Here is an 8334-nt window from a genome sequence, read left to right on the forward strand (position 1 = left end):
CAGCCTTTCAGCTATAATTTAATAAATTAATTAATACTGGGGATGAAATGCACAGCATACTGGCTGTAATTACTAAAGCTGTATTGCATAACTTGTAATACGCTAACATGGATTTGTAAATGTCCTCGTCACAGGAAAAGTAGGCAAACTATGTGAAAAAATTACATGAAGTGGAAAACAAAATTAATGAACTTGTGCAATTCAGCAGAACTCTGAATAACACCAAAATCTGGATTATATTGCATCTTTGTGGGAGCCTTGTTTCCTTTCCCCAGAAAAATTAACTTGCATAAATTATTCAATTATTATCCTTTCCCTTGGAATAAAAAAGAGGACCATTGTATCTTTTCTTTCAAGCCTCTATGCATTTTATCTATACAATGTTTATAAATGCCTAACATTTTTAGAGGGTGAAAGATGGTAAGGTTGAGAACATTTGAAGAATTTCTAAATATTATAACGTTACCATGTATTAGAATCAGAAGTGAAACCCAGATAGAATTTTATTTATTAGATTCTGACTACACCAGACCGGTTTGTCCTCAGCTGAGCTTCCTCATGGCGGTGGTGAGCTCTTAGCTCAAATGGGTGCTGGATCATATAGAACGGCCCCACTCCACTTCTATGGGCCACTTCATGTAACTTGGGTAAAACAAAGAATAAGACAGATGTCTTTTTACCTAGAGAAGCTAACCCTGGATTGTTCACATATGGTAACCTCTTGAGACTAGGTTTGTAATCTCCATGGATTCTGCCCACAATCAACCTATTGATGAGAATGATACACCAGGTTGATGCAAAACTCAAGAAGTGGGAAAAAAAAAAAAAAAACAGAATTCATTCTGGAAATCATTAAGAATTCTGATTTTTGTTTTGCACAGTAACACATAGGTTCATAGGGTTATTTACAGGGGTTGCAGGCATTGAGGGTAACTTTTCTTTCTGTTTTAAATGTAAGAAATTTTTTACTAAAATATAATGTGATTTTTTTTGATCATGCATACAGAAGTCAAAGCCATGAATAAGATATCAAGTCTATTAATGAAGTGTTCTCAAGTTTTCATCTAATTTTATTTTTATCCATCTAAGACCTAATTGTTTGGCATAAAAATGAAGATATGAAACATTCATTACCAAATATATATTTTAAAATATTCTCATCTGTGGACTTCCATAGGGCTTTGAAAATAAAAATATATATAAACAGAATTTTCCTTTTAGCGAGAGTTTTAGACTACTGACCTTAATTCCTCTCCTCAAGGATAATATTTTGTACATTCTTTCCTAACTCTATACAGAGTGTCTTACATGTTTTTATAAATTTATAAAATGTTTTATGTAGTTTCATATCACCTGGAAGAAAATTGGAAACAAAGCTCTCCTAAGTAAAATATCTTTCTAAACTTTTTTGATAAGTAAAGAAATTCATATTTAAGAGATCTATAGCATTGCCATTGCCTGGGTAGGAGAAAAGAGGAAAAGAAAAAAGAGTCATACAATTCTGAGTGGTAAATGGTTTAATGTTAGGAGCACATTTCTCTAGTTAAGAAAATTCTGGGGTAAGTTTGAACTGTGCTGTCATCCAGCTCTGTGACCTTGGACTTGTCACTTAAATATTTGTGCTTCAGTTTCTCATCTGTAACAAGATCATCACAAAACCACCTTCCTTATAAAGTTAAGGTGAGAAGTAACCCGCTAAGCGTAGAACCTGAGTGGTAACTGGCACAGAGTGCCTAATATGAAACTTCTAATTGCACTGTACCAGCCAGGAATAGTGCAATACCTCAGTATAGTCCTGTAAATGCCTTTGCACTACTTGGTATATAAACACCTTTTTGTTAAGTATGAACAGATGCTGAAATTTGCTGAATACACACTAGTACCAATATTCAGCTGGGTGTTCTCATGTGAATCTTTGCACACTCAGACAGCTTGCCAGGAAACTATTAGTCATCATCGTGAGCTTATTTCTTCTCTCATGTTTGATAAGGGAATATCCCTGCATTAAACAGGTAATAAATGGAAGCACTGCTTTTAAAAAAAGGGTCTACCTCTAATTCCAGTAGTTTTCCAAGGTCAAAGACTGAAATCATATAATTCTAAACAGAAAAAAGAAAAAAGATCCATGTCTACTCCCTAATTTGGCTTAATTGATGCACTGTTTACTTCTTTTAATAGAAAACACCATTAAGTTGTTTTTCCCCCTATTCTGATATTCAGGTTCTCCCTCTTGTGGACATGGAAGTGGGAAATCGCACCCTCCTGACTGACTGAATTCATCTTGGTGGGCATCTCAGCAGACCCCCGGTGGCAGCTGATTCTATTTGCAATATTTCTGATGCTCTATTTGCTAACCCTGTCAGGGAACATGAGCCTGGTTATCTTAATCAGGATTGATTCCAAGCTGCATACACCTATGTACTTTTTCATTGGCAGTCTATCTCTTTGGATTTCTGGTATACCTTTGTGTATACCCCTAAACTCTTGGCAACGTATCTCAGATGATAGGCGCATTTCCTTGGCTGGATGTGGGGCTCAGTTTTTCTTTTCCTGTTTTGCAGCCTACACTGAATGCTACCTCCTAGCAGCCATGGCCTATGACCCGCCACGTAGCAATCTGCAATCCATTGCTTTATTCAGTATCATGTCCTCTTCTCTCTGCATGGGTCTTGTTGCTGGCTCCTACATAGGCGGAGTTTTAAATGCTGCAGCCCATACTGCCAATACTTTCCGGTTGAGTTTCTGTGGCAAAATGTCATTGATTCCACATTTTTCTGTGATGTTCTACCTTTGATAAAAATTTCCTGTTCAGATACTCGATCAGACTGTGATAATCCTTTCCAGTATGGTGGGCTTCACTTCCTCTCCTGCCTTCTTGCCATTCTCGTTTCCTACTTCAACATCCTCCTGGCCATCCTGAGGATCCGCTCAGCCTCAGGAAGATTTAAAGCATTCTCCCCCTGTGCTTCCCACCTGGTCTCGGTCATGCTCTCTATGGCTCCTTGCTCTTCGTAATTCCAGGCCCACTTCCAGCTTACTCCCAGGAGACAGACAAAGTGGCTGCCCTGTTCTATACCATCATCAACCCACTGCTCAACCCTCTCATCTACAGCCTGAGAAATAAAGACGTCAAGAGGCCTTCAAGAAAGCAGTACTGTCCTTTCGATCACAAGCATGAAGGTTATGTTTTGATTTTTTATTTAGTTTATAATTTATTGACTGAGGACATTTTTTGCTTGGTTGGTTGTTTTGTTTTGTCTTCAGTAGGGGTATCAAATCAAGGACTATTCATAAATGACAGCAAGTGCTCTACCATGAGCTACCTCAATAGGCTCTCTCCCTTTTTATTTTCTTCTTTTTTTTTTTTGAGATAGGTTTCCTCAGTAAGGTTCCCAGGATGACCCTGCACTTGTGATCATCTTTTCATCAATCTTCCAAGTAACTGATATGGCAGGCATGTGCCACTGCAGCCACTAGACTTGTAAACACATTTATGCAGATTTCTATATTTCCTTCAAATTTGACAACTTATACTTGTAACAGTAACATATTAAACAAAACCCATCTTTCATGTTTATCATTACTTTCTTGTGATGGACATTATCTAAGTCTATAATGGTGTAAACCTGCGTCTTTGCACATCACATTTTGCATAAAATTCATCCTCTTGATTTTCTATGGGAGGTTTTGGAAAGAGGAAAAAAGAATTGAATGGTTTTCTTATATACAGTCTGAATTTAACCTAGTGAGCAGACATTATTGATAAGCAAATGATATGAAATGGTGAGATTGCTGGAAAATTAAGAACATGACAAATATTTTAAGTTGTCCCTTCCAAATTTCCTCCAGATGACCTCATTGAATACTAGAATATATTTGTGTAAGCTTTTTACCTCCAACATTGACATAATAACTGGCAAAGGGTTAAGAGTTATTTAGATTTAATTGAAATACATAATGAATCATGTATTTTGGGGATCTTGCATCAATTTAAGAGAGTGGTATCTCTCTACAGAAAGTGAGTACTCCACAGTACTCTCTCCCTTTGACCACATAATGTAAGCCAAATAGGGGGAAATAACACCATTGAGTGGAACAAAATCAAACCATTAGATTAACAAGCATCCCACTAGTCCTGGACCAATGATCATTTTCCTCCAACTGAAGCTATTGTGCAGAAAGTAATAGTTTCATATTGATCACATGAAAGGTGTTCAGTTGATATTTTGTTCCATATGTTCAAGACCATTGCAATTCAGGGATTATCAATTATATTTCATATGAGCAGTATACAGCCTGGAGGTTGGAAATTTACAGCTATTGAGTGAAAAATAACAGTTTTAAGTGAAACGCATGCTACCAAATATATGAAATGTTTTAAAACAGGTTCTAAAACATCAATAAACATGTTTTAATTAAATATTTATCATTTATCATATTCTTATTGATTTTTGATCTTCCAATGTTATCTTAGTTGCACATCATTGTTATTCCTAGGGTCTTGGCAATATTATTTAAACACAAATCTGGAGTTAGAAAACTTTCACAGATATAAAATAAACTTAATCTGCCCTTATGCCAAGCCCAGGATCAGCATCTATGTATGTACTGATTCTTACGTGAGGTATAGATGTTAGTTGCTTCTCACAAAGGGATGAAGGTAGAGATCTTTATAGGGGTTGTATAAATGTGTGTATGTACATATATATGCATGTATGTATACCTCATTTGGACATATTAACATTACTTAGAAATGTTTTATGTAGCAGTTTTCTTATTAGTTCCAAATAGCTTACACAGCGCAAAACGGGAGAGTTCACATAACTCCTTTCTTTTGGAGACACAGTCTCAATCAAGAATCTTGAATTTCATCATTGGACCCTATTTCTACTGGTTACTGTGTGTTACAAGTACTGATGCACCTTTATTCCAAGTCCCACATTAACACGCATGACATCCAGTGTGGATCAGGATTCCTGCTCTGTGTGGAGCTCCTGCATGCTCTAGGTATAGCATTACTTACCGTGATAATACTTACTTGAACAAGTTCCCATTTCTGAAAACTTCATTCCCTACTGCTAAAATGGATATAAACAGGAACATATTTATACTTTACAGACATGTGTTGATTAATATTCTCTTATTTTACACTATGAAACAAAATGAATTGAAACATTCATATTTCCCCTTACATTTTATCACTAACTGTGTGCACTCTCTATATAAAATTGTATCTTCCCATGAACATATATTCATAGACTTTTCCTGTCCCAAGTGTCTTTTACTGCATGCACCATGATTGTTTTTTATTATAACAATGTGTTTTCATGCTTGGAATGTCCATGACTTGAGTGTAGAAGTCCTTGTAAGTTTGCCACTATAAGATAACGATCCTTCCTTGGAGTTATGCCATGTCTAACAAAAATCATCATTTTTACCTCTTTATTCTTCCATGGAGAAATATATAAAAGAAATATAGATTGGGAGGATCATGCCTACTCAGTCCACTTTGCAAGGAGTTATTTAGTGAGTGGGCATCTGTGCCATAATGCTTCTGGGGTAGTATGTACATATAAAAATGCTTAAGATATTATGTTAACAGAGTGGAAAGTAACAAATGTATCTAATTATTCATCATAGCCAAATACTAGCAATTAGTTGAATATATTTATACTTAATTCTAGGAATTAACTTTATAGAGAATACTGTATGTGTATCCTTCAAACAAATATTTTATGTCAATCCAGGTGGGCTCTTCTGTCACTTAATAAAGGTAGAAAAATATTGGGGGGCTCAGAGTTATTTTTGATTATTTGATTGATTGATTGACTGCTTTAAGTCTCAAGTAAAATAATAAGATCCAATATTTCATATATCACATCCTTTTTCTTTCACATTCTTCTTCTTCAGGGATTTACATGGGAAACACCACAGTGTAAAATTCAGAAACAATTTTGTCCATATGCAAAGTCTAGCTAGATGGGGGGTGAGTGTAGATGTGGCAAACGAAGCTGTAGTATAAGGTCACTGAGATCAGGTGGGAAGAGCAAGTGGAGAAGGCCTAGAGGAGCCTCTGAGTGGGGCAGATGCTCAGGTGGTGGTAATGACGAAGAGGAGATAGGAAGGCAGGATGAATATACTAGGGGTCACGCCATGGAGGCCAGGAGAAGGAACAACCCAGCCTGAAAGTCACCCTTACTGCCACAGGCCAGCTTCGCCAGGGTGGGAAATTCAGCAGTGGCATTGTCACTACAGAAGTTCAAGGTAAAAGTGTCTTTGCTGATGATGAAAGCATTGGTAAAGTTAAGATATGAGGCAGCTATAAAACAGTGCACACAGCTTTATAGACAAGACCTGAGAATAAAGCCATAGCTTGAGATGTCCACATAGCAGCCATGAGCTATGGAAGCCAGCAGTCACTCACTGTAGGCCAGCCTACTGGAGACAAACTGAGCCTGGCACAAGCAAATGAGAGGCGTTTGTCTTCAGAGATGCAGGTCACTGGGATCTTTGGGAGTGTAGACAGAGGATAATGAGAGATCTGGAAGAGATAGGACTTCCAGTAAATCAGTATGTGGAGCCTGGAGTCATTATAGATTAGCACCACTACAGGGTATTTCTTGTCACAGTCAAAATGTACGTGGCAAGGCACACCACAAAGAGGACCAGCTGCTCACAAGATCCATCATGAAAGCCCAGCAGGATGAATTCAGGCCCTGTGTGATCGCCTCTCTCCAAGACTACAAGGCATCTCACCTGAGAGGAGAAAATGAGAGTTGAGATTGAATCACTGCACTAAATAAATGAAAAGTACCCTTATTACACAAAGTCTCTAAAAAGATGATGAATGAAAATGTGTGTTATTTATGGAAATCTATCTGAATGCAAAAAAGGTAATAATTGAAAGAATTATATTATTTTACATATAATGATTATACTTTATTATGTTATGTCTGTGTCAGCTTTGCATTGATGTGACCAAAATACCTGACAAGAACAATGTAGAGGAGGAAAAGTTCATTTTAACTCACAGTTTCAGTGGTTCAGGCCATGATTGGCTACTCCATTACTCCAGGCTGGAAGTGAGGCACAGCATCATGGCGGAAGGGCATGACAGAGGATGGTTGCTCTGTTTATGGTGGTCAGGACACCAAGGGAAAGGGACCACAGGGAAGAAGAACCCTTCAGGAAATGACTCCAGTGACCCATCACTTCCAGCAACATACATTATCACCCAGGTTGTTCATCAAAACCAGGAAGGGCTGATTAGATTACAGCTCTCATTATCCAACAATTGCACCTCTCGCATTCCTGTCTTGATGCAGGAGGTTTGGGGGACACCACATATCCAATCATAAATTGTTCCATCTGATTATATGTATATTTTAAAAATGTATAGAGAACCTACCTTTCACAAAATAGCTTTTATTCAATTATCAAATGACTCTATAAATTAAATTTCACAATTCTCATTATAGAGTAGAAAATAGGTGTGAAACAATTAATTATTCTCCCCAAAATATAGTCAGAAATAAACTCAGGTAGGAATTGAACCAATAGCAGTTGGATCAAAAAGCCTGTGATCTTCCCACATGCCACGGGAGCCTCAAAACCTTGAGTACCTCTTTCTTATATCACTTTAGACACGCATCACTTATCCTTAGTTGTATAAATATAAAATTTCATCAAGATCATATTTATATGTATCAATGACTCAATTCCCAATTTGAATTAATTAAAAAGTGTATCATATTAACTAATGTAAAAATTTTGTCTAATGAGATAATTTAAATAAGCATCATACTGGCTAAAAGTAAAATGTCAACTTCCAATATTATGTGTCATAATAATACTTCATGAGCATTTAGTATATGTCAGACACTCCACTTATAGTTGTAAAGGTCTCCTCTCATTGAGCCTTCAAATAATCTTGTAAAGTAACTGTGATTATTCTGATTTACAAATGAGTTTTCTGAAACACAGAAGTAGTTGTATATGCCTTGTTCAAAGTGACAGTTGACAGTTGGCAAAGATGTGATTCAAAACCAGTTCTCCCAGGGGTCCTCATCGGTACCAGACCTGCATATCTGCCTAGAATTACTGTTTTCTAGACACTCTGTTAGAACTAAGACATATGGAAAGCAGTATGGAGATTCCTCAAAAAAACTAGGAACAGAACCACCATATGACCCAGCTATCCCACTCATCAGTTATAGATGCAAAAGAGTTAAAATTGGCAAATTTCAGTGATGCAGCCACATCAATGTTTGCAGCAGCACAATTCACAATAGCCAAGCTATGGATCAACCTAGGTGCCTTTCAACAGATGAACAG

General features: G+C 36.9%; 1 pseudogene across 1 annotated transcript; it reads left to right on the top strand.

Annotated features, from left to right (window-relative positions):
• The first annotated feature begins 2238 nt into the window (after window positions 1–2238).
• On the top strand, window positions 2239–3178 carry LOC306639686 (olfactory receptor 9G4-like; annotated as a pseudogene). Its single transcript has one exon. The product of its transcript is annotated as an olfactory receptor 9G4-like (transcript).
• Window positions 3179–8334: the final 5156 nt, after the last annotated feature.

Source organism: Sciurus vulgaris, assembly GCF_902686455.1.
Source record: "Sciurus vulgaris genome assembly, chromosome: 11".
In the NCBI taxonomy this organism is placed as follows: Eukaryota; Metazoa; Chordata; class Mammalia; order Rodentia; family Sciuridae; genus Sciurus; species Sciurus vulgaris.